Source organism: Schistocerca cancellata, chromosome 3 (assembly GCF_023864275.1).
Source record: "Schistocerca cancellata isolate TAMUIC-IGC-003103 chromosome 3, iqSchCanc2.1, whole genome shotgun sequence".
NCBI classification, from domain to species: Eukaryota; Metazoa; Arthropoda; class Insecta; order Orthoptera; family Acrididae; genus Schistocerca; species Schistocerca cancellata.
This window is the reverse complement of record NC_064628.1, coordinates 415,966,869-415,992,915: the sequence shown is the minus strand read 5'-3', so window position 1 is coordinate 415,992,915 and position 26,047 is coordinate 415,966,869.

Sequence of the window (26,047 nt, the reverse complement as noted above, 5' to 3'; positions counted from 1 at the left end):
TCTGCTACACAACATAACCGGAAAGGCGACGAAGTGGTACCAACATACTATGCACTTGCGTGAAATTGACAAACTATCTGAACTTTTTTAGGCTGTTTTCAATAATTTGTAAGACTATATTAATGCTGATTAGTGTGTTAAATACAACACGTAAATATAAGACAGAACTGAAAGAAGAAACGCTAATTGGTATGAACTGTACCAATAAAAATGAATTTCAACTTATCGAGATAACATAATTGCTTTAGTAATACAAAGAACGCCGGATCGTTACGAATTAGCAAAATATTATCCGCTTTCGGCCGCGAAACGGTCTGTGTCAACGTTCAGACCAGTCATACTGGATTACCGTTGCTGACCTACTATGAAAGTGTGCAAATTTAACAATGCGTGAAGATTCATAACGAAATTCAGTTAAAAATCATTCAGTGCCACACTTAAGTCAATTCCATTATTGACAGAAGCGGAAAAAGTAGGCAGTAACATGTATGAAATTCTACAAGAGTGTCATATTGACATGCACAGGGCGGCAGTACAGAATAAAGGTAGCGATAAAACGTATTGGGGCCGCGAGAATTTCTTAAAATTGCTTTACTGATATTCTACCTGCCTCCATCGAGATTAGAACCTAAAACAAACCAGACCTTCCTTTCACTACGCTAGCAGACAACCCATGCAGCCCTCTATTATTACCCCAGACATGAATAAGCCACCAATTTCGCAATGAAAATGGCAAAATGATCTGCAGTTTCTGTTGCATAGAGCTTTCTGGGCTCAAAAACATGAATTTTCTTCCTTTATGTCACCGCTTATGTGGCAACCATTCGGGATGTTTATCGAAATAGCAAAATACTGTTATTAGAGAGTAAATTTAGTAGGATATTTCTGCACCACCCCAGGAAATAAACGGCTACACAGCTACCAAACGTATTCTACACTGTTTCGAATTCTCCACTAGACTCGCCACAGCCGCAAAACGTTCATTAGCCTAAGTGTTTCTTAAGCTACCTAGCAATGGGAATGTTCGCACTTCTAAAACGCGGTAGCATTAATACTGGGATGTCAACTACAACGTGTATAGGCAAATGGATTCTATTTGCATTCCTGTAAACGTGATTTGGATCGAAAGCGTAGCTACGATTAATATGCTGATGTATCGATTGCAACTAGAACATTTCGAATAAAGAATAGGGGGTGTTATTTATGCAGCCCTCATCTTCAGTATCTGTCGTAGCTGTTTTCGTTGTTAGGATTTCGTCACCTAAACCGGTAAAAACGGAACTCTACAAGTCTCACTTTCTTGACCGTCTATCGGTCTACCCAACCTTTAAAACCCGTTTACCTCCAGAACGGGTAGACATAATAAGCGGAAATGTATCGCACTTCTTGTGGTAACCGGTCCCTTGATGGTGTAAAAAAGTGAGCTTCTATGTCAACGCAATCTAAAGATACGGCCGTTTATGAAAAGAAAATTTACGTGAAAGGTCAAAAAATGGCTCCAAGGACTATGTGACCAAACTGCTTACGTCATCAGCCTCTAGACCTAGAACTACTTAAACCAAGCTAACTTAACACACATCCACGCCCGGGGAAGGATTCGAACTGACGGCGCAAGCAGCCGTGCGATCCGCGATATGACGCCTTTGAAAGCACGGCTAACCCGCGCCGGAAAGCTGTTAATATCATCTGATGTTGCTAACAAGTTATTTACTTCTGGTGAATGATTTTCTGCGCAGTTCATTTAAGATAGAATAACTAAAATCTATTTGATGTTACGGAAGACGAAGGACGCCTAATTCGTTTCCCTCTCTTTACTTATGATGTTACGTTCGCAATCTGAGCATACGTATTATCCATAACCACACTTTAGCGCCACACAGATACGTGAATGAAACACATTGGCGTACAGTTTTAGACATAAAAACTGACCGCCGGCCGCCTGCCACAGAGACTAAGTCCGAGTCTATTCACTTAACGTAGCCAATAAAACTGACCGGCCATCTGCACAATCTGGCAACACTGTAAGATGCGGAAGCGTTAGGAGGAAGTGTTGTCTACTTCCGAGATGTTCTCGGATTGTGTGAGCCCGTGGTCTAGTGCTATCCGGCACGGTAGCTCAGCGTGTTCGGTCAGAGAGCCGGTTGGCCTCTGTAATAAAAAAACTGAGTGGAAGGATCAACCACCGAACTTGAACAGGATGTCCTGCGACGTCCGCAACGACCAAACACAACGATCAATAATGAACAATAAGAAAAAAAGGAAAAATGGTAATCGTCATGCATTCTAAGCTTATGGTCGTCTGTTCGTGTCCAACTATTTTTTTTTCCACATTTCGGTCTAAAGTTATGATTCTGATTGGGCATCGAAGATAATTCGCTTAACATTCTACCCACCAGCAACGACAAGTATTCCAGAAACAACTCCGCAGGACAGCTCGTGGCTGCGCCGCGATCATAACAGCTTACGCTCGACCGTTTGCTCGCGCTGCAGCGGCTACCGGCCACCGGCCAGACGCCACCCGCCGCCTGAAAACCGGCGCCATCCATGTGAACGCGGCGCCACGCTGTCAGTGTATGTATCAACTGTCATTTTCGAATTTGAAGTTCTAGTTGTCATCTTGCAGTTAGGCACTGGATTTTCCATACTTGAAAATCATGAACTACAGTTAAGCATTGTAAAATTGAGTCGCAAGTGGAAAAAGGTGTAACACCTGAAACACAACGTTTACTTTTGGTATAACAGAGGGGTGAATGCAGAGGAGGCAGCTAGAAAGATTTCAACTGTGTTTGGAGCGAGTGCTTTTGGTAAAAATACGCCAGAAAAAGATATTCGTGTTTCAACAAAGATCGTTCTGGCATGAATGATTTTCCACATTAAGGAAGTCTCGACTACTGATATATGTGATAGATTACCATTTAACCATCATGCGACATTTGCATTCAACAGGCAAAGTTCAGAAGTCTGGTGTAGGAGTACTGCATGCTCTAATTCGAAACAACAAAAATCAACGGAGTGACTATTATTGAACGTCATCAGGTCACTCATCGAACATTCCTATTCAGTACTGTTACTGGTGACGTATTTTGTTGCCTTTATTGTCAACTTCCTAAGAAGAAATAAAGGCTGTGCCCCACCAAAAGACGTAAACTCGAGGAAAGAGTAACGTGAACATGATATTTTACATCTGATAATTCCAAAAGTGTGTTTTGGGCTACGAATTCTGCCCCCAGGGTGTGTGCAACACAGCTGGCATTTGTTGCCACAACTGAGACACCTTTCATTCGCAGTGTAAGAAAATCGAGCAACAAAACTACATCACCTGTGCTACTGCATGATAACGCACTATGTTGATTTGAGAAACAAAACAATCCAGGAGATTGATAGAAAAGTCGTCTGTCAGGCACTTGTATTGATAGGGAAGTCCTCTCTCAAGCACTTGTCCCTCTCGTCATATATTTGTAAAATTTTACCTTTCCCGCTCTTGATCGATCAACCGTCAAGGCAATTCATTTCTAGACGGAAATACTCTTAAAACTACTCTGGTTTAATGACATCGTTAGAACCAGTAAGTTTCTACAGGCATAGAATTTGTAAACAAAAAAAAAAAAATGGCTCTGAGCACTATGGGACTCAACTGCTGAGGTCATTAGTCATCACAAACATCCATGCCCGAGGCAGGATTCGAACCTGCGACCATAGCGGTCTTGCGGTTCCAGACTGCAGCGCCTTTAACCGCACGGCAATTTGTAAACAACTTTAGCATTGTCAGATCGTTTTAGATATCGTGAAAGAAAATTCTGCTGCTGATTAATTTGTCTTTGATAATTACTGTTGCGTTTAGTAAACTAATGGAAAATGCAATTAAAATATTCACTGTACTAATACAAATTAAATTCAGTTTACTACAGAAACATCACGACGGCAGTCTGTCTTAATAAAGCATTAAGTGTCTGTGAGAAGATTGAACCTATTTTAACACGAATTAGTAGGATACTACGAACTTTTGACTTCGAAAAGATCTGTATTTATTTCATTTCCTGTACCAATTGCAAGTATTATGAAAATGTGACATTTCATAGTTAAAATTATGTATTCACAACAACAAAAAATATGTCGGCAGAAAACAAAAGTGGCATTATGAATTTGGCAGTACCGTAAGGTTTTCGCTCTGACACTAAGAGTTACTGAAAGTAGCAAGACGAATTTTGCTCGAGCGTTGCCTTACGATTCCCTTATTGAGTTTTTATCAGCCTGCTTGTAGCTGTGCTATAAAAGAATTAAAAATCTGGCTTTCAGCGAGTCGCGAATGGCGAACGAAAGCAGCTTGCACCTGTTAGCTAAGCATGTTACCTGGGAACTGGTTTTTTCCTAAACTGGGAAGACGTCCTTTTGTGGTTGAATTGTTGGCAAATGTCAGTCAGACGTGTGCCGTTGGTCTAAGCGTTTCGGTGTGTTGAATTTGTGCCAATGATTTTTCTACAGGTTTCTTCTGTCCCAAATAGGGAGTTGAAGTCTCCCACTAGTATTTTCACGTCATCCTGGTGAATTTTGCTCATAGTATTTTCGAGTGTGTTCCAGAATTTTTCGACATTTTCGGAGTTTTTCTTATTTTCGATGTTGGTGGGGACACGTGCATTGATGAGCGTATATTTTTTACTGTGGCTCTGAATGAGCATAGTCATAAGTCGCTTGTAATGGGCCGGCCACGGTGGCCGAGCGGTTCTAGGCGCTTCAGTTCGGAACCGCGCGACTGCTACGGTCGATGGTTCGAATCCAGCCTCGGGGATGGATGTGTGTGATGTCCTTAGGTTAAGTTAGGTTTAATTAGTTCTAAGTTCTAGGGGACTGATGACTTCCGGTGTTAAGTCCCATAGTGCTCAGAGTGATTTGAACCTTTTCATTGTTGATGGGTGTGATTTCTTTGACAGAGTTGATGATAGATCTGTGTTCGAGAAATGCAATGCTGAAGATTGGTACGCCTTTCGCTACCTTTTGTTGTATTTTGCTTTTGAAGACGCAATGGTTTCCCTAATGCAAGGTTTCATTGTCAGTTAGTCGTGGTTCTTGAAGAGCTAGGATGAGAATGTTTTGTCGGTGGATTTCTTTTGTGAGATTATTTAGTTTTCGTGTTTGGATCAATGTATGGATGTTTACTTTTAAATGCATGTTTCTTCCTTGTAGGGAAATTTACCAGAGATCTTCGATATTCTCTGCCGTGCTAACCTGGACTCCCCAGAATCCGAAAATCCAACTGCCGCCTGTCGACAGCCGGGTTGTGTACCACCTGGGGTAAAGTTGACTTTGCTTGCATAGTTCATGTTTGCTTGTGTTTCATTGGTTTGGCTTGGGTGATACGAGGACCGGACAGGACCAGAGGGTGTTGAAGCCTTTGAAAGCAAATATTTTCAGCCAAGCTCATTGACCTAAGAGACGGTGACCAGAGTAGCGGTGATTTTCACTCAGAAGTGTCTGGATTTTGGGTTCAACGGATTTGGTAGCCGTTCAGGATTGTGTTAGTATTTGGTACATCCCTAGTATTTGATTTCCTCGGTATCACCCATATGGGGGAGTGTTTCCCCTATCCGCCACACGCGATTATTATTATTATTATTATTATTATTGTCATTATGTCATCAGCAAATCCGATATGGTGTATCTTCCCACCACTGAAATAGATGTGTATTGTTCGATTCAGTATTTCCATCACATAAATGTGGGTTATAATTACGTTACATTGCTGGTAGAAGACATATTTCTCACTTTTTCTTAGACAGTTGCTACCTGTTACTCCATCATAGGAATTTATGTGCGCAGCATTGTTGCAATACAGACGTTCAAATTATCCGATTTCTGTAATTTCGTTTCGATACCAGATAGTTCTAACCGGATTTAGCTAGGCAGTCTTAATGTGGATAACTGACTACGACTCTCATCATGTGATGGACTGGGAAAATCACATTCTTAATCGGACTGTTGAATATAGATCACTTATCTATGACAGGGCCTGAATTCTTAAACACTGTGGAAAATAATAATCCAATGTGCTTATTACAAATACGTTATTTAAATATAAATACATGGACTAACGAGATAATAGTTTATTTACAGGAGCAGAGCCCCATCCATCATAGCAGAGCAGTGCGAGATTGGTTTCAGGCCCAACAGAGGATAAAGCCTTTGCCGTTTGTTCCACGATCACCAAACATCAACCAGATAGAGAATATGTGGGCAGAGGTAACAAGGCCATTGCCACGTGGATCTACAAAAGCAAGCGGCCTTTGGACAAATATAGAAAACATATGTTGGGAAGTAAACCATCACGCTACACTGTCGACGACTTAATGAAATCAATTCCCTAAGCCTTCGAGATATCTTACGTAATGATCGTGGGTGGATTGGTTACTAAAGGTATAAAAAAATGTTCAAATGTGTGTGAAGTCTTATGGGACTCAACTGCTAAGGTCATCAGTACCTAAGCTTACACTCTACTTAACCTAAATTATCCTAAGGACAAACACACACACTCATGCCCGAGGGAGGACTCGAACCTCCGCCGGGATCAGCCACGCAGCCCATGACTGCAGCGCCCCAGACCGCTCGGCTAATCCCGCGCGGCTACTTAAAGTATACTCGTCCACAAAACCCATGTGGACAATTATCTGATAATCGGTCAAGATTTGCTTTGTGGCAGCTCTTTAGCATACAAGTCCATTTACTTTCAGGCTCCTCCATACAATTCTTGCAATGCAAGGTAATTGAAAAATCCCATCCACTCGACGCCAACTGAGGAACTGACGGGTGCATGTGTTGTTCAACACACAGTAGTTGTCAGCCTCACTAGAATCAATGACTGTGTGACTGTGTGTCTGTGTGTGTGTGTGTGTGTGTTTTCGTTTTCATGCACAATCTGAATCAATACTATTAACATTAGAGAGACAACCAACAATAAATAATTCATCAAATATGACTGTAAAGTATTTTAATGCGATGGGAAGTTACTAACTGAATTTTCACCCAACCCACGTCCTGCATATTACGTTAAGTAAGATGTATTAATCCATAGTATCGTTAGCAGAGACAGTGCGCTCTTGTTGTCGAGGCTCGCGACAAGCGCAGCGATCAGCAGTGCCCAATGCCGCCGCGATTTGTTTATGTTGGTTGAGCGTGGACACTGCAGCAGACGCTTCGCCATAAACAGAAAGAAATCACCTTGTCTCTGACCGCAGTGAGCGGATATCACTGCCTGCGTGTTCTTATAGTAACCAACGTGAGACTCTACTCACAGGAGCCATGGAGCAATTGCAACGGGTATCATGTCATTAGTCATCAGAATATTAACCAGTGATGAAATGTCCACTGTATATGAATCCCAAGAAAATAGGAACCTTCTCACAAAGGAATGTGAGGTGATATCAAAATTTATCCAACATACAAAAATTAACTGCAGGGCTTTCATGTATGCAGTAGTAGCACACAAGGAAATATTATGTCTTGGAAGCGTATATTTCATTTCCTCTTCTCATTTTAACGCCCTTGTTTTAGTATGAAGTTGGAAAATAAACACGAAAAACTCAAGTTCCTGAGAAGCATATAAGTCATTTCCTCTTCTCATATCATAACTTTTGTGTTAGTATGAGGTAAAAAAATAAACAGGTTAGGGTTCTGAAACATAATATGACACCAGATTCTTATCGTAGACGCTATCGGAAACGCAAAAAGCAGGGAGCTGTCCATTGTTTTGTCCAAAAGTCTGTTTCCTTTCATGCATTACTCACGTTAGGAGATTCTTATTTAAGGACTTGTGGGCATCAAGTTCTTCAGCAGAACAAGCCTTATGTTATTGTGCTAATTACGGTATGGAAAAAATGAAACAAGGACGAGTTCCCCTGGAGCAGTGAGGATATTTGCACATGTCTGTATTCAGCAATGACAGCCAGCTGCCACAACACTTCACAGAATCCTTGCGGCAGGCAACACAACTGTGCGTGCACTTCAGACTTCATTCAGTAAGACGTCAGGACTTGGATGGAAACGTCAAAGTCGTATTCAATCCAGAATGAGGTGTTATTAAGACAGTTGAACGTTCTAGCAAATACACTTCTATTATTCCCATATGCGTATTCCCATAGACAAAAGAACCCGTTAGTGCGAAACCGTCTGGAACGGCATTAACACCAAACTGCAAGAACTTGAGACAATACGTGGACTCTTCTCTTCGCTAAGTGACCTATTACTGATATTTAGGATTCTCTCCGTCCTAGGCGTAGTGGAAATGGAACTTCAGAGGTGCCGGCCCTTGTGGCCAAGCGGTTCTAGGTGCTACAGACTGGAACAGCGCGACCGCTACGGTCGCAGGTTCGAATCCTGCCTTGGGCATGGATGTGTGTGATGTCCGTAGGTTAGTTAGGTTTAAGTAGTTCTAAGTTATAGGGGACTGATGACCTCAGCAGTTAAGTCCCATGGTGCTCAGAGCCATTTGAACCATTTTTTTTTTTTTTTTTTTGAGCTTGAGAGGCGCTTTTGCTATTCTTGACAAACATGAGAAACTTGTAATCAATGCGAGTTACAAATGCGTGATGATAATGGTTCAGGTTGTCAGTAGTTGTGGTGGTGTTATGCTGTCAAACTGCTTACAGCAGCGTTAATGGTGGCGCACATAATTTAGCGCTGACTACCTACTTAAGTAAAGATAGTGTTGTGGCGTCGTCACTTGTCTTTATTTGGCCTCAGCTTGAGTAATCCGATTTAACGAACATAGTACTACATTCGCGGGCTGCTAATGATACGGTATGACTACAGAGATCATCGTGCTGGTATTACATTAATTCTGCAATGAATTGCTTAAAAAATATTACCCTCAGCTATGTAGCTGGAATGACTCATTACACAGGTACTCTATGTTGCACTTGGTTAAGTGATCAGTTCGCTGCAATCCTGCTTCTTCTGTTTGTAAATACTTGAATACTTCAAAAATGGTTCAAATGGTTCTGATCGCTATGGGACTTAACGTCTGAGGTGGTCACCCCGCTAGAACTTAGAACTACTTAAACCTAACTAACCTAAGGACATCAGACACATCCATGTCGGAGACTGGAGTCGAACCTGAGACCGTAGCTCTCGCGCGGTTCCAGACTGTAGCGCCTAGAACCGCTCGGCCAACCTGGCCGGCATAGTTGTATACTGACCATACGTTATTTGACTAAATATGAACTACAATCTAATTCGCATGTATATGGCATGGGTTAGCTCCGGCACGAAGGTATGACTAAGGATTGGATTCCATTGGAGTCCCGTTATTTGGATGGCAAGACAAATGTTCGCAAATCACCTCTATTGCCTCAAAAAACAATTGCATCTTAAATATCGAAGGACCGACGTCCACACTGTCACAGCGCGTTGAAATACAGCAACGACGGCAGATGAAAATTTGTGACCGACTGAGCTTCGAACCTAGACCTGCTGCTTACTAGACAGACTTTCTGACCACTGCTCTATTACTTTTCTTTAAAGTTTGAGAAGAATTTCAGCACCAGGTAAGCGGAGGCAAAGAGGGCAGGGGTCGAAAATCCGAGGCCTGGCCATAGTGCCTCCCCCGTACCTGTCACTGAGCAGCTGCATTATTCACATGTATTCCATGTTTGCACCCATATATTCCTTTAAATTGTTGAACAAAATTGAAGTAGTAATTAAGGTAAAATAAATTACAGATTGTCGCCTCCAATGGCGTGCGTTCCTTGTGGAACATAACTTATAACAGTGAACAGGGTGACGGAAAAATAAATAACAAACATTCATTCAGAAATATATTCACAATTTAAGTTATTATGCACTGGATGCATATGAAGTCTATAAGGAAGCCATATATTTTTCAACAAATGGAAGAAGTTTCGGAGCCGGAGGGGGTTTGCCAAATTAGAACAGTTGTGATTTAAGAACCGACGTAAAAGAATATTCCAGGAATAAAAAAAAGTGAAAGAATAGTATTCTGCTTCTAATCAATAAAACTGTCCATCTCTTTGTAGCCCACATAAAGCAATAGATAAAAATTTTTTAAAACATTCCTTATATTTGTTATTCTTCTTCAGCTTAAAATGTTCTTCTGCAATATAAAAATGCACTCTTCTAAGTTCTAAGTTTTGTTTATTACGACGTACAACACAAACTGTCCCAGAAGCCACGAATACCTGTTATTCTTTGTGGACGGGTAACATTTCCAGTCGGGTTTAAAGCTTCAGTTATCGGTATATGACTTTCTGCGGTTCTGTGGATAGTGCTAATTTCTTCGTAGTCCAGTTCCAAATTCTGATTCACATAAGAAGGTGTGCGCTACAGTTTCTACAAGCCCACATTTGTCGCAGTATGAAGATGGTCTCAATTTGATTTTTCATAATCGTTCCGCTGTGGGTATGGTTTCGTTTACAACGTCGCACCATACGGCACTGACTCTAGTTGGTATAATTTTATTGTTGATATTTTTCCAGACGTTTCTCCTGTTTTTTGTAGGTTAATTCACCGGAATTGGTTTGTGTAGACGATGTCTGGTAATATAATCATAGACGGTTCTAGTGTTGGTTTGTGCTGGTGGAAGTCTTATACAGCTCCAATCGCCATAGTACTTTCGGACGTAATCTAGGCTGGCGTGCTACGTTAACAGGAGCGTTCCTATCTCCAGGATCTAACGACGGGAACAGAAGTTTCGTGATGCCTGTCTTAGTAACGTGTATTAGATTAAAAGCTCGTCTTAATTCCAAGTCCCGTGTTTTGCCTCTGCAAAGTCGCCGTGTGGAAGGGTACTTTGAAGATATTTTGTTTCCACACATACCAAGAGGCTACAGCTAATATTTTATGTGCAGTGACCTGCAGTATCGGTAAGACTGCTGCGACATGATAAATTTTGCCAAGTATGTATGTATTTATAAACTGAACTTTCTGCAGTCAGTCTAACGATCGCATGTCATGGTCCTTCAACACGGTTCCGATGACATTAAGTTTCCGCTCCCAAGTGTTCGTGGCCATGCGCTTGGGGATCGCCCTTAATCACAATCCGAGTTGGAGTCTCTCTTCAGTTACATCTAACCAGTGCGCAGCTACTGCACTATTGTAAGAACCGACATGCAGTATTTTGAATTTAAAATTTTGTAAATTTGTGATAAGAACTTATGAGACCAAGCCCCCCGACCATTATTCCACTCGCTCGCGGCCACACTGTATTCCCGCGTGTGTTTGGACGATGTCGTGCGCCTAGCACTGAAAACTTTAGATGAGCCGCCGAGACCCAAATAATTATACAGGATGTTTCAGGAGGAATAGTAAATATTGTAGGAGGTGGTAGTATAGACAAGTTGCAGAAGAAATGCCATATAACATGTATCCAATTTTTATTTCGTACATACAGCTGGGTTCAATGCATTTACGTTTCGTATGTTGGTCCTTACAGGACCCAGTTGTCTACATTTCCTTGAAAATGACTTCCAGCGTTATTGGAAGAGGTTTATTTGGCTACAGGAATGCCTATGTTCCTCCAGCATGACGGGGCTCCTGCAAATTCTAGTCGTCAGGTGACACATTATCCAAACCTAACATTTTCTGGAAGATGGATCATTAGATATGGGCACTTATCTTGGCCTTCAAGGTCCCTGGACATTCCCTCTTTGGATTTTTGCCTGTGGGGATGGTTAAAGGCGAAGTCTACAAAGAAAAAGTAAACCCAAGAGCCGATTTGATCGTTCGGATTATGAATAGTGCAGCCCTCATAAAAGAACGCAAAGACGACCTCAGAAGAGCTACACGTGGTGTTATCAAGAGAAGTCAAATGTGCATTGAAGTTGGTGCGGAATTTTTTGAAAATCAACTTTGAACGTCCTCATTTGCCTTTGATTTGAGTTTGTTAGGGTTACGTACTAACAGCTGTATCTCTGTCCTCAATAAAAAGTGGACGCATTTATATGGAATTTTTTTATGCATTTCGTCTGTACTACCACCTGCTAAAATATCTACTATTCCTCCTGAAACACTCTGTATATGGATATATGTGTGGTGTCTGTTCTTTCGGACATGTTCGAAAGAAAATGTTTCATGGCATTCTGCAACGACCTTCGATCTAGTTGTACGGGCTGATAGAGATTTCAGAGCTGCTTGGCTGTCTGAATAAAAGTAGATGCTACGATTTTTGTAGGGTCTACTCTAATTCTCCTCCGTGCACTTGCTGATAGAAGATGTCATGTTATACTGTGGCCATCTTCCCTAAAGAGATTCTAGGCAGTACACCAGACCCGGTACATTCATCTGTTTTCGACCTGTCAGCAAACCACTATATTATGTCTCCTGCACGGTTTAGTGGTTCGTTCTTCCACTGCTCCCTGTCTCCAACTGTTACATGGCAAGGTTTATTGAAACAGCTACAAGTTATTGTATAGTTAGTCGGCATTTCCCGAGCCAGATCCATACTGATTTGGGATTCCGTAATTCTAACTATATCCAGCTAATTACAATTTTTAGCCTTTATGTCCCTGCCGCTGTCTCCATTTTAAGCCACAGGTGTAAGGCTGGCATGTCTAGCGTAATATCAATCCCAAGAGTGGATGTCCTGCTAATTCCATCTGTTTGGGAAAGCAGATCAGTCTCTGCACTTTGCCAGACTCCCTAGCAGCCACCTTCTGTTCGACTTTGTTCATATTATAGGCCTATAAATTACCAATGGTCTTTTTACAGAGGTGTATATCCAGTAAGTACTGGGTTTAGACCACATTTTACCCTACAGCAGCTTCTACTGCTTATAAGATTGTCTTTCGCAGTGGAACACATTATTTATGTGAGGTGTTCATAATATTTTTCCATCCAGGGCTACCTCTAGATACATTACAACCCAGTTATATGTATGTTCAATAAAAATTGGACACATGTTACATGTCATTGTTTCTGCAATTTGTCTATACTACCATCTCCTAAAATAATTACTATTTCTCCTGAAACATCCTGTATAATTATTTGGCTCTCGACGGGTCATCTAAAGTTTTCAGTGCTAGACGCACGACATCGTCCGAACCCTGACGCACGACGTCGTCCGAACCCTCGCGGGAATACAGTGTGGCCGCGAGCGAGTGGAATAATGGCCGGTGAGGAGGGGGGGGGAGGGAGGGGGGAGTACCGCGCATGTGGTATACGGCAAAGACGGCAATTCGCGTCTGATGAGGAGCGTGTGTAGATATGTGCTGCAGAGAGGTTGGTTGCTGTGTCCCGACAGTGCCCACCGTCGGAGCTTCGAGTCCTCCCTCCGGCATTGTCCATAGTTTAAGTTAGATTAAGTAGTGTGTAAGCTTACTTGGTCCCATACGTTCTCACCACAAATTTACAAAATTTTAAATCCAAAATACTGCATCTCGGTTCCTACAATAGTGCCATAAGAGCGCACTGGTTAGATGTAACTGAAGTGAGTCTCGATCTCGGATTGTGGTTAAGGGCGAACCCCAAGCGAATGGCCACGAACAGTTGGGAGCGGAAACTTAATGTCATCGGAACCGTGTTGAAGGACCATGACATGCGATCGTTAGACTGACTGCAGAAAGTTCAGTTTATAAATACATACATACTTGGCAAAATTTATCATGTCGCAGCAGTCTTACCGATACTGCAGGTCACTGCACATAAAATATTAGCTGTAGCCTCTTGGTATGTGTGGAAACAAAATATCTTCAAAGTACCCTTCCACACGGCGACTTTGCAGAGGCAAAACACGGGACTTGGAATTAAGACGAGCTTTTAATCTAATACACGTCACTAAGACAGGCATCACGAAACTTCTGTTCCCGTCGTTAGATCCTGGAGATAGGAACGCTCCTGTTAACGTAGCACGCCAGCCTAGATTACGTCCGAAAGTACTATGGCGATTGGAGCTGTATAAGACTTCCACCAGCACAAACCAACACTAGAACCGTCTATGATTATATTACCAGACATCGTCTACACAAACCAATTCCGGTGAATTAACCTACAAAAAACAGGAGAAACGTCTGGAAAAATATCAACAATAAAATTATACCAACTAGAGTCAGTGCCGTATGGTGCGACGTTGTAAACGAAACCATACCCACAGCGGAACGATTATGAAAAATCAAATTGAGACCATCTTCATACTGCGACAAATGTGGGCTTGTAGAAACTGTAGCGCACACCTTCTTATGTGAATCAGAATTTGGAACTGGACTACGAAGAAATTAGCACTATCCACAGAACCGCAGAAAGTCATATACCGATAACTGAAGCTTTAAACCCGACTGGAAATGTTACCCGTCCACAAAGAATAACAGTTATTCGTGGCTTCTGGGACAGTTTGTGTTGTACGTCGTAATAAACAAAACTCAGAACTTAGAAGAGTGCATTTTTATATTGCATGAGAACATTTTAAGCTGAAGAAGAATAACAAATATAAGGAATGTTTTAAAAAATTTTTATCTATTGCTTTATGTGGGCTACAAAGAGATGAACCATAGACCTTGCCGTTGGTGGGGAGGCTTGCGTGCCTCAGCGATACAGATAGCCGTACCGTAGGTACAACCACAACGGAGGGGTATCTGTTGAGAGTCCAGACAAACGTGTGGTTCCTGAAGAGGGGCAGCAGCCTTCTCAGTAGTTGCAGGGGCAACAGTCTGGATGATTGACTGATCTGGCCTTGTAACAATAACCAAAACGGCCTTGCTGTGCTGGTACTGCGAACGGCTGAAAGCAAGGGGAAACTACGGCCGTAATTTTTCCCGAGGGCATGCAGCTTTACTGTATGATTAAATGATGATGGCGTCTTCTTGGGTAAAATATTCCGGAGGTAAAATAGTCCCCCATTCGGATCTCCGGGCGGGGACTACTCAAGAGGATGTCGTTATCAGGAGAAAGAAAACTGGCGTTCTACGGATCGGAGCGTGGAATGTCAGATCCCTTAATCGGGCAGGTAGGTTAGAAAATTTAAAAAAGGAAATGGATAGGTTAAAGTTAGATATAGTGGGAATTAGTGAAGTTCGGTGGCAGGAGGAACAAGACTTCTGGTCAGGTGCCTACAGGGTTATAAACACTAAGTCAAATAGGGGTAATGCAGGATTAGGTTTAATAATGAATAGGAAAATAGGAATGCGGGTAAGCTACTACAAGCAGCATAGTGAACGCATTATTGTGGCCAAGATAGATACGAAGCCCACACCTACTACAGTAGTACAAGTTTATATGCCAACTAGCTCTGCAGATGATGAAGAAATTGAAGAAATGTATGATGAAATAAAAGAAATTATTCAGATAGTGAATGGAGACGAAAATTTAATAGTCATGGGTGACTGGAATTCGAGTGTAGGAAAAGGAAGAGAAGGAAACGTAGTAGGTGAATATGGATTGGGGCTAAGAAATGAAAGAGGAAGCCGCCTGGTAGAATTTTGCACAGAGCACAACTTAATCATAGCTAACACTTGGTTTAAGAATCATGATAGAAGGTTGTATACATGGAAGAACCCTGGAGATACTAAAAGGTATCAGATAGATTATATAATGGTAAGACAGAGATTTAGGAACCAGGTTTTAAATTGTAAGACATTTCCAGGGGCAGATGTGGACTCTGACCACAATCTATTGGTTATGACCTGTAGATTAAAACTGAAGAAACTGCAAAAAGGTGGGAATTTAAGGAGATGGGACCTGGATAAACTGAAAGAACCAGAGGTTGTACAGAGTTTCAGGGACAGCATAAGGGAACAATTGACAGGAATGGGGGAAAGAAATACAGTAGAAGAAGAATGGGTAGCTTTGAGGGATGAAGTAGTGAAGGCAGCAGAGGATCAAGTAGGTAAAAAGACGAGGGCTAGTAGAAATCCTTGGGTAACAGAAGAAATATTGAATTTAATTGATGAAAGGAGAAAATATAAAAATGCAGTAAATGAAGCAGGCAAAAAGGAATACAAACGTCTCAAAAATGAGATCGACAGGAAGTGCAGAATGGCTATGCAGGGATGGCTAGAGGACAAATGTAAGGATGTAGAGGCTTATCTCACTAGGGGTAAGATAGATACTGCCTACAGGAAAATTAAAGAGACCTTTGGAGATAAGAGAACCACTTGTATGAACATCAAGAGCTCAGATGGAAACCCAGTTCTAAGCAAAGAAGGGAAAGCAGAAAGGTGGAAGGAGTATATAGAGGGTCTATACAAGGGTGATGTACTTGAGGACAATATTATGGAAATGGAAGAGGATGTAGATGAAGACGAAATGGGAGATACGATACTGCGTGAAGAGTTTGACAGAGCACTGAAAGACCTGAGTCGAAACAAGGCCCCCGGAGTAGACAACATTCCATTGGAACTACTGACGGCCTCGGGAGAGCCAGTCCTGACAAAACTCTACCATCTGGTGAGCAAGATGTATGAAACAGCCGAAATACCCTCAGACTTCAAGAAGAATATAATAATTCCAATCCCAAAGAAAACAGGTGTTGACAGATGTGAAAATTACCGAACAATCAGTTTAATAAGCCACAGCTGCAAAATACTAACACGAATTCTTTACAGACGAATGGACAAACTAGTAGAAGCCGACCTCGGGGAAGATCAGTTTGGATTCCGTAGAAATACTGGAACACGTGAGGCAATACTGACCTTACGACTTATCTTAGAAGAAAGATTAAGGAAAGGCAAACCTACGTTTCTAGCATTTGTAGACTTAGAGAAAGCTTTTGACAATGTTGACTGGAATACTCTCTTTCAAATTCTAAACGTGGCAGGGGTAAAATACAGGGAGCGAAAGGCTATTTACAATTTGTACAGAAACCAGATGGCAGTTATAAGAGTCGAGGGGCATGAGAGGGAAACAGCGGTTGGGAAGGGAGTGAGACAGGGTTGCAACCTCTCCCCAATGTTATTCAATCTGTATATTGAGCAAGCAGTAAAGGAAACAAAAGAAAAATTCGGAGTAGGTATTAAAATCCATGGAGAAGAAATAAAAACTTTGAGGTTCGCCGATGACATTGTAATTCTGTCAGAGACAGCAAAGGACTTGGAAGAGCAGTTGAACGGAATGGATGGTGTCTTGAAGGGAGGATATAAGATGAACATCAACAAAAGCAAAACGAGGATAATGGAATGTAGTCGAATTAAGTCGGGTGATGCTGAGGGTATTAGATTAGGAAATGAGACACTTGAAGTAGTAAAGGAGTTTTGCTATTTGGGGAGCAAAATCACTGATGATGGTCGAAGTAGAGAGGATATAAAATGTAGACTGGCAATGGCAAGGAAAGCGTTTCTGAAGAAGAGAAATTTGTTAACATCGAGTATAGATTTAAGTGTCAGGAAGTCATTTCTGAAAGTATATGTATGGAGTGTAGCCATGTATGGAAGTGAAACATGGACGGTAAATACACTCCTGGAAATGGAAAAAAGAACACATTGACACCGGTGTGTCAGACCCACCATACTTGCTCCGGACACTGCGAGAGGGCTGTACAAGCAATGATCACACGCACGGCACAGCGGACACACCAGGAACCGCGGTGTTGGCCGTCGAATGGCGCTAGCTGCGCAGCATTTGTGCACCTCCGCCGTCAGTGTCAGCCAGTTTGCCGTGGCATACGGAGCTCCATCGCAGTCTTTAACACTGGTAGCATGCCGCGACAGCGTGGACGTGAACCGTATGTGTAGTTGACGGACTTTGAGCGAGGGCGTATAGTGGGCATGCGGGAGGCCGGGTGGACGTACCGCCGAATTGCTCAACACGTGGGGCGTGAGGTCTCCACAGTACATCGATGTTGTCGCCAGTGGTCGGCGGAAGGTGCACGTGCCCGTCGACCTGGGACCGGACCGCAGCGACGCACGGATGCACGCCAAGACCGTAGGATCCTACGCAGTGCCGTAGGGGACCGCACCGCCACTTCCCAGCAAATTAGGGACACTGTTGCTCCTGGGGTATCGGCGAGGACCATTCGCAACCGTCTCCATGAAGCTGGGCTACGGTCCCGCACACCGTTAGGCCGCCTTCCGCTCACGCCCCAACATCGTGCAGCCCGCCTCCAGTGGTGTCGCGACAGGCGTGAATGGAGGGACGAATGGAGACGTGTCGTCTTCAGCGATGAGAGTCGCTTCTGCCTTGGTGCCAATGATGGTCGTATGCGTGTTTGGCGCCGTGCAGGTGAGCGCCACAATCAGGACTGCATACGACCGAGGCACACAGGGCCAACACCCGGCATCATGGTGTGGGGAGCGATCTCCTACACTGGCCGTCCACCACTGCTGATCGTCGAGGGGACACTGAATAGTGCACGGTACATCCAAACCGTCATCGAACCCATCGTTCTACCATTCCTAGACCGGCAAGGGAACTTGCTGTTCCAACAGAACAATGCACGTCCGCATGTATCCCGTGCCACCCAATGTGCTCTAGAAGGTGTAAGTCAACTACCCTGGCCAGCAAGATTTCCGGATCTGTCCCCCATTGAGCATGTTTGGGACTGGATGAAGCGTCGTCTCACGCGGTCTGCACGTCCAGCACGAACGCTGGTCCAACTGAGGCGCCAGGTGGAAATGGCATGGCAAGCCGTTCCACAGGACTACATCCAGCATCTCTACGATCGTCTCCATGGGAGAATAGCAGCCTGCATTGCTGCGAAAGGTGGATATACACTGTACTAGTGCCGACATTGTGCATGCTCTGTTGCCTGTGTCTATGTGCCTGTGGTTCTGTCAGTGTGATCATGTGATGTATCTGACCCCAGGAATGTGTCAATAAAGTTTCCCCTTCCTGGGACAATGAATTCACGGTGTTCTTATTTCAATTTCCAGGAGTGTAGTTTGGACAAGAAGAGAATAGAAGCTTTTGAAATGTGGTGCTACAGAAGAATGCTGAAGATAAGGTGGGTAGATCACGTAACTAATGAGGAGGTATTGAATAGGATTGGGGAGAAGAGAAGTTTGTGGCACAACTTGACTAGAAGAAGGGATCGGTTGGTAGGACATGTTTTGAGGCATCAAGGGATCACAAATTTAGCATTGGAGGGCAGTGTGGAGGGTAAAAATCGTAGAGGGAGACCAAGAGATGAATACACTAAGCAGATTCAGAAGGATGTAGGTTGCAGAAGATACTGGGAGATGAAGAAGCTTGCACAGGATAGAGTAGCATGGAGAGCTGCATCAAACCAGTCTCAGGACTGAAGACCACAACAACAACAACAAGCATTAACAAACAGAAGAAGCATGATTGCAGCGAACTGATCACTTAACCAAATGCAACATAGAGTACCTGTGTAATGAGTCATTCCAGCTGCGTAGCTGAGGGTAACATTTTTTAAGCAATTCATTGCAGAATTAATGTAATACCCGCACGATGATCTCTGTAGTCATACTGTATCATTAGTAGCCCGCGAATGTAGTACTATGTTCGTTAAATCGGATTACTCAAGCTGAGGCCAAATAAAGACAAGCGACGACGCCACAACACTATGTTTACTTAAGTAGGTAGTCAGCGCTAAATTATGTGCGCCACCATTAACGCTGCCGTAAGCAGTTTGACAGCATAACACCACCACAATTACTGACAACCTGAACCATTATCATCACGCAGTTGTAACTCGCAGTGATTACAAGTTTCTCATGTTTGTCAAGAATAGCTGAAAGCGCCTCTGAAGTTCCGTTTCCATTACGCCTAGGACGGAGAGAATCCTAAATATCAGTAATAGGTCACCTAGCGAAGAGAAGAGTCCACGTATTGTCTCAAGTTCTTGCAGTTTGATGTTAATGCAGTTCCAGATGGTTTCGCACTAACGGTTTCTTTTGGCTATCTGAATACTCATATTGGAATTATATAAGTGTAATTGCTAGAACGTTCAACTACCTTAATAACACCTCATTCTGGGTTGTATACGACTCGGAAACAAACGTTAATTTGACGTTTCCATCCATCTCCTGACGTCTTACTGAATGAAGTCAGAAGTGCACGCACAGTTGTGTTGCCCGCCGCAAGGATTCTGTGAAGTGTTGTGGCAGCTGGCGGTCATTGCTGAATACAGACATGTGCTCCAGGAGAACTCGTCTTTGTTGCATTTGTTCCATACCGTAATTAGCACAATAACATAAGGCTTGTTCTGCTGAAGAACTTGATGCCCACAAGTCCTTCAATAAGAATCTCCTAACGTGAGTAATGCATGAAAGGAAACAGACTTTTGGACAAAGCAATGGACAGCTCCCTACTTTTTGCGTTTCCGATAGCGCCTACGATAAGAATCTGGTGTCATATTATGTTTTAGAACCCTAAACTGTTTATTTTTTTACCTCATACTAAAACAAAAGTTATGATATGAGAAGAGGAAATGACTTATATGCTTCTCAGGAACTTAAGTTTCTCGTGTTTATTTTCCCACTTCATACTAAAACAAGGGTGTTAATATGAGAAGAGGAAATGAAATATACGCTTCCAAGACATAATATTTCCTTGTGTGCTACTACTGCATACATGAAAGCCCTGCAGTTAATTTTTGTATGTTGGATAAATTTTGATATCACCTCACATTCCTTTGTGAGAAGGTTCCTATTTTCTTGGGATTCATATACAGTGGACATTTCATCACTGGTTAATATTCTGATGACTAATGACATGATACCCGTTGCAATTGCTCCATGGCTCCTGTGAGTAGAGTCTCACGTTGGTTACTATAAGAACACGCAGGCAGTGATATCCGCTCACTGCGGTCAGAGACAAGGTGATTTCTGTCTGTTTATGGCGAAGCGTCTGCTGCAGTGTCCACGCTCAGCCAACATAAACAAATCGCGGCGGCATTGGGCACTGCTGATCGCTGCGCTTGTCGCGAGCCTCGACAACAAGAGCGCACTGTCTCTGCTAACAATACTATGGAGTTAATACATCTTACTTAACGTAATATGCAGGTCGTGGGTTGGGTGAAAATTCAGTTAGTAACTTCCCATCGCATTAAAATACTTTACAGTCATATTTGATGAATTATTTATTGTTGGTTGTCTCTCTAATGTTAATAGTATTGATTCAGATTGTGCATGAAAACGAAAACACACACACACACACACACACAGACACACAGTCACACAGTCATTGATTCTAGTGAGGCTGACAACTACTGTGTGTTGAACAACACATGCACCCGTCAGTTCCTCAGTTGGCGTCGAGTGGATGTGATTTTTCAATTACCTTGCATTGCAAGAATTGTATGGAGGAGCCTGAAAGTAAATGGACTTGTATGCTAAAGAGCTGCGACTAAGCGAAGCTTGACCGATTATCAGATAATTGTCCACATGGGTTTTGTGGACGAGTATACTTTTAGTAGCCGCGCGGGATTAGCCGAGCGGTCAGGGGCGCTCCAGTCATGGGCTGTGTGGCTGATCCCGTCGGAGGTTCGAGTCCTCCCTCGGGCATGAGTTTGTGTCTTTGTCCTTAGGATAATTTAGGTTAAGTAGTGTGTAAGCTTAGGTACTATGCTCATTCAGAGCCCCAGTAAAAAATATACACTCATCAATGCACGTGTCCCCACCAACATCGTAAATAAGAAAAACACCGAAAATGTTGAAAAATTCTGGTTCAAAATGGTTCAAATGGCCCTGAGCACTATGCGACTTAACTTCTGAGGTCATCAGTTGCCTAGAACTTAGAACTAATGAAACCTAACTAACCAAAGGACATCGCACACATCCATACCCGAGGCAGGATTCGAACCAGCGACCGTAGCGGTCGCGCGGTTCCAGACTGTAGCGCTTAGAAGTGCATGGGAAAAATTCTGGAACCCAGTCGAAAATACTATGATCAAAGTTCACCAGGATGACGTGAAAATACTAATGGGAAACTTCAACTCTATATTTGGGCAGAAAAAACCTGTAGAAAAATCTTTGGTACAAATTCAACACACTGAAACGCTTAGACCAACGGCACACGTCTGACTGACATTTGCCAACAATTGAACCACAAAAGGACGTCTTCCCACTTTAGGGACAAACCAGTTCCCAGGTAACATGCTTAGCTAACAGGTGCAAGTTGCTTTCGTTCGCCATTCGCGACTCGCTGAAAGCCAGATTTTTTAAATTTTTTGTAGCACAGCTACAAGCAGGCTGATAAAAACTCAATAAGGGAATCGTAAGGCAACGCTCGAGCAAAATTCGTCTTGCTACTTTCAGTAACTCTTAGTGTCAGAGCGAAAACCTTACGGTACTGCCAAATTCATAATGCCACTTTTGTTTTCAGCCGACATATTTTTTACTGTTGTGAATACATAATTTTATCTATGAAATGTCACATTCTCATAATACTTGCGAATGGTACAGGAAATGAAATAAATACAGATCTTTTCGAAGTCAAAAGTTGGTAATATCCTACTAATTCGTATCAAAATAGGTTCAATCGTCTCACAGACTCTTAATGCTTTATTAAGATAGACTGCCGTCGTGACGTTTCTGTAGTAAGCTGAATTTAATTTGTATTAGCACAGTGAATATTTTAATTGCATTTTCCATTAGTTTACTAAACGCAACAGTAATTATCAAAGAGAAATTAATCAGCAGCAGAATTTTCTTTCACGATATCTAAAACGATCTGACAATGCTAAAGTTGTTTACAAATTCTACGCCTGTAGAAACTTACTGGTTCTAACGATGTCATTAAACCAGAGCAGTTTTAAGAGTATTTCCGTCTAGAAATGAATTGCCTTGACGGTTGATCGATCAAGAGCGGGAAAGGTAAAATTTTACAAATATATGACGAGAGGGACAAGTGCTTGAGAGAGGACTTCCCTATCAATACAAGTGCCTGACAGACGACTTTTCTATCAATCTCCTGGATTGTTTTGTTTCTCAAATCAACATAGTTCGTTATCATGCAGTAGCACAGGTGATGTAGTTTTGTTGCTCGATTTTCTTACACTGCGAATGAAAGGTGTCTCAGTTGTGGCAACAAATGCCAGCTGTGTTGCACACACCCTGGGGGCAGAATTCGTAGCCCAAAACACACTTTTGGAATTATCAGATGTAAAATATCATGTTCACGTTACTCTTTCCTCGAGTTTACGTCTTTTGGTGGGGCACAGCCTTTATTTCTTCTTAGGAAGTTGACAATAAAGGCAACAACATACGTCACCAGTAACAGTACTGAATAGGAATGCTCGATGAGTGACCTGATGACGTTCAATAATAGTCACTCCATTGATTTTTGTTGTTTCGAATTAGAGCATGCAGTACTCCTACACCAGACTTCTGAACTTTTCCTGTTGAATGCAAACTTCGCATGATGGTTAAATAGTAATCTATCACATATATCAGTAGTCGAGACTTCCTTAATGTGGAAAATCATTCATGCCAGAACGATCTTTGTTGAAACACGAATATCTTTTTCTGGCGTATTTTTACCAAAAGCACTCGCTCCAAACACAGTTGAAATCTTTCTAGCTGCCTCCTCTGCATTCACCCCTCTGTTATACCAAAAATAAACGTTGTGTTTCAGGTGTTACACCTTTTTCCACTTGCGACTCAATTTTACAATGCTTAACTGTAGTTCATGATTTTCAAGTATGCAAAATCCAGTGCTTAACTGCAAGATGATAACTAGAACTTCAAATTCGAAAATGACAGTTGTTTCTGGAATACTTGTCATTGCTGGTGGGTAGAATGTTAAGCGAATTATCTTCGATGCTCAATCAGAATCATAACTTTAGACCGAAATGTGGTAAAAAAAAAAATAGTTGGACACGAACAGGCGTCCATAAGCTTAGAATGCATGACGATTACCATTTTTTCTTTTCTTTTTTTTCTTATTGTTCATTATTGATAGTTGTGTTTGGTCGTTGCGGACGTCGCAGGACATCCTGTTCAAGTTCGGTGGTTGATCCTTCCACTCAGTTTCTTTATTACAGAGGTCAACCGGCTCTCTGACCGAACACGCTGAGCTACCGTGCCGGATAGCACTAGACCACGGGCTCACACAATCCGAGAACATCTCGGAAGTAGACAACACTTCCTCCTAACGCTTCCGCATCTTACAGTGTTGCCAGATTGTGCAGATGGCCGGTCAGTTTTATTGGCTACGTTAAGTGAATAGACTCGGACTTAGTCTCTGTGGCAGGCGGCCGGCGGTCAGTTTTTATGTCTAAAACTGTACGCCAATGTGTTTCATTCACGTATCTGTGTGGCGCTAAAGTGTGGTTATGGATAATACGTATGCTCAGATTGCGAATGTAACATCATAAGTAAAGAGAGGGAAATGAATTAGGCGTCCTTCGTCTTCCGTAACATCAAATATATTTTAGTTATTCTATCTTAAATGAACTGCGCAGAAAATCATTCACCAGAAGTAAATAACTTGTTAGCAACATCAGATGATATTAACAGCTTTCCGGCGCGGGTTAGCCGTGCTTTCAACGGCGTCATATCGCGGATCGCACGGTGCTTGCGCCGGCGGTGTTTTTATGTCTAAGGCTGTACACTTGAGATATTTCGTTTCCCATGAAATGGTGGCAGATGATGCTGTGGTGTCTTCGAAGCGCGAGCTTCGTCAGTGCAAGATGTCTCAGCACAGCTGAGCGTACAATGGCAATACTGTAGAATACTTTTTGACAACTATGTGATCATCGATTTATGTTCGTGGGTGGTTTATAATTATGTTAGTAAAATCACTCGATATTTTTATGTCCTTTAAATTACATTTGCTTCATGATTTGTATTGAAGACGTAGGAAACGTATGTTATTTGGTCCAGGAAGCTCGTTCCAACATAAATTGATGCTTACACTGACATTTATGTTGCGAATTAGTCGTCTTATCCATCACATGGATAACGAGGATGCTCCGTTTTGCTACAGTTGTTTCATAGCTAACAAGGGAACCTCCCCATCGCACCCTCCTCAGATTTAGTTATAAGTTGGCGCAGTGGATAGGCTTTGAAAAACTGAACACAGATCAATCGAGAAAACAGGAAGAAGTTGTGTGGAACTATGAAAAAAAAGCAAAATATACAAACTGAGTAGTCCATGCGCAGGGATAGTGTGAGTTCGGGAGCGCCGTGGTCGCGTGGTTAGCGTGAGCAGCACGGAGTGAAAGGTCCTTGGTTCAAGTCTTCCCTCGAGTGAGTCGTTTCATTTTTTGTTTTCAGACAATCGTCACCACACGTACTGTTTATCAACAAATGTAGGAAATAATCATACAAATGTTCGACAATCGTTCGTTCCCTTAAGGAACTTTCCGATGTCTTCCAGTTCGGAAAATATTCATTGACAGTGTTATTTGAAGTCGCGAGCTCTATTTGCTGGATTCATATTGCCCACGGAATGCATCTCACGTATTTAATGCACTCCCTTCTAAAGTAGCGAACAGTCAACTGCCAGCCATGGAGCCTCGTCAGCAGGAATACTCTTTCTTCCGTGCGCTGTAGTCGACTGACGTCATGTGTTTCGATGTTTGTTTCGGTGTAGCGTCATCATACTACGGCGCAGTTACCTCGCATCGGACGGACGGACGGACAGATAATAATTGTCTGAAAAGAAAAAATTCAAATTTTCACTGGAGGGAAGACTTGAACGAAGGACCTCTCGTTGGGCAGCTGCTCACGCTAACCACGGGATCAGGCGCTCCTGAGCTCCCTCTGTCCTTGTTGTTGCGTATCTTGCGCATGGACTACTCAGTTTGTATATTTTGCTTATTTTTTTCATAGTTCCACACAACTTCTTCCAGTTTTCTCGATTGATCTGTGTTCAGTTTTTCAAGGCCTATCCACTGTGCCAACTTATAACTAATTCTGAGGGGGGTGCGATGGGGATGTTCCCTTGTTAGTGGTATTGTGTGTTGGTGGCGTTGCCAGTTTACATACTGTGCATGTAACACACAATAAATGTGTTGGATGCCTCCTGTGATCAGTTTACTTGAAAAACGTTTGTTACCATCGTAATTTATGTAACTGGCTCTCCGACTTCCAATTTGACAATTTGTGGAAAAATTGTTTACCTTGCTAGTCCTAGTTTCAAATATTGTCTGACAGAAGACGTAGGCATGAAGGAGTCAGTAAAAGCAATTATTCGCTATTATAGCAAA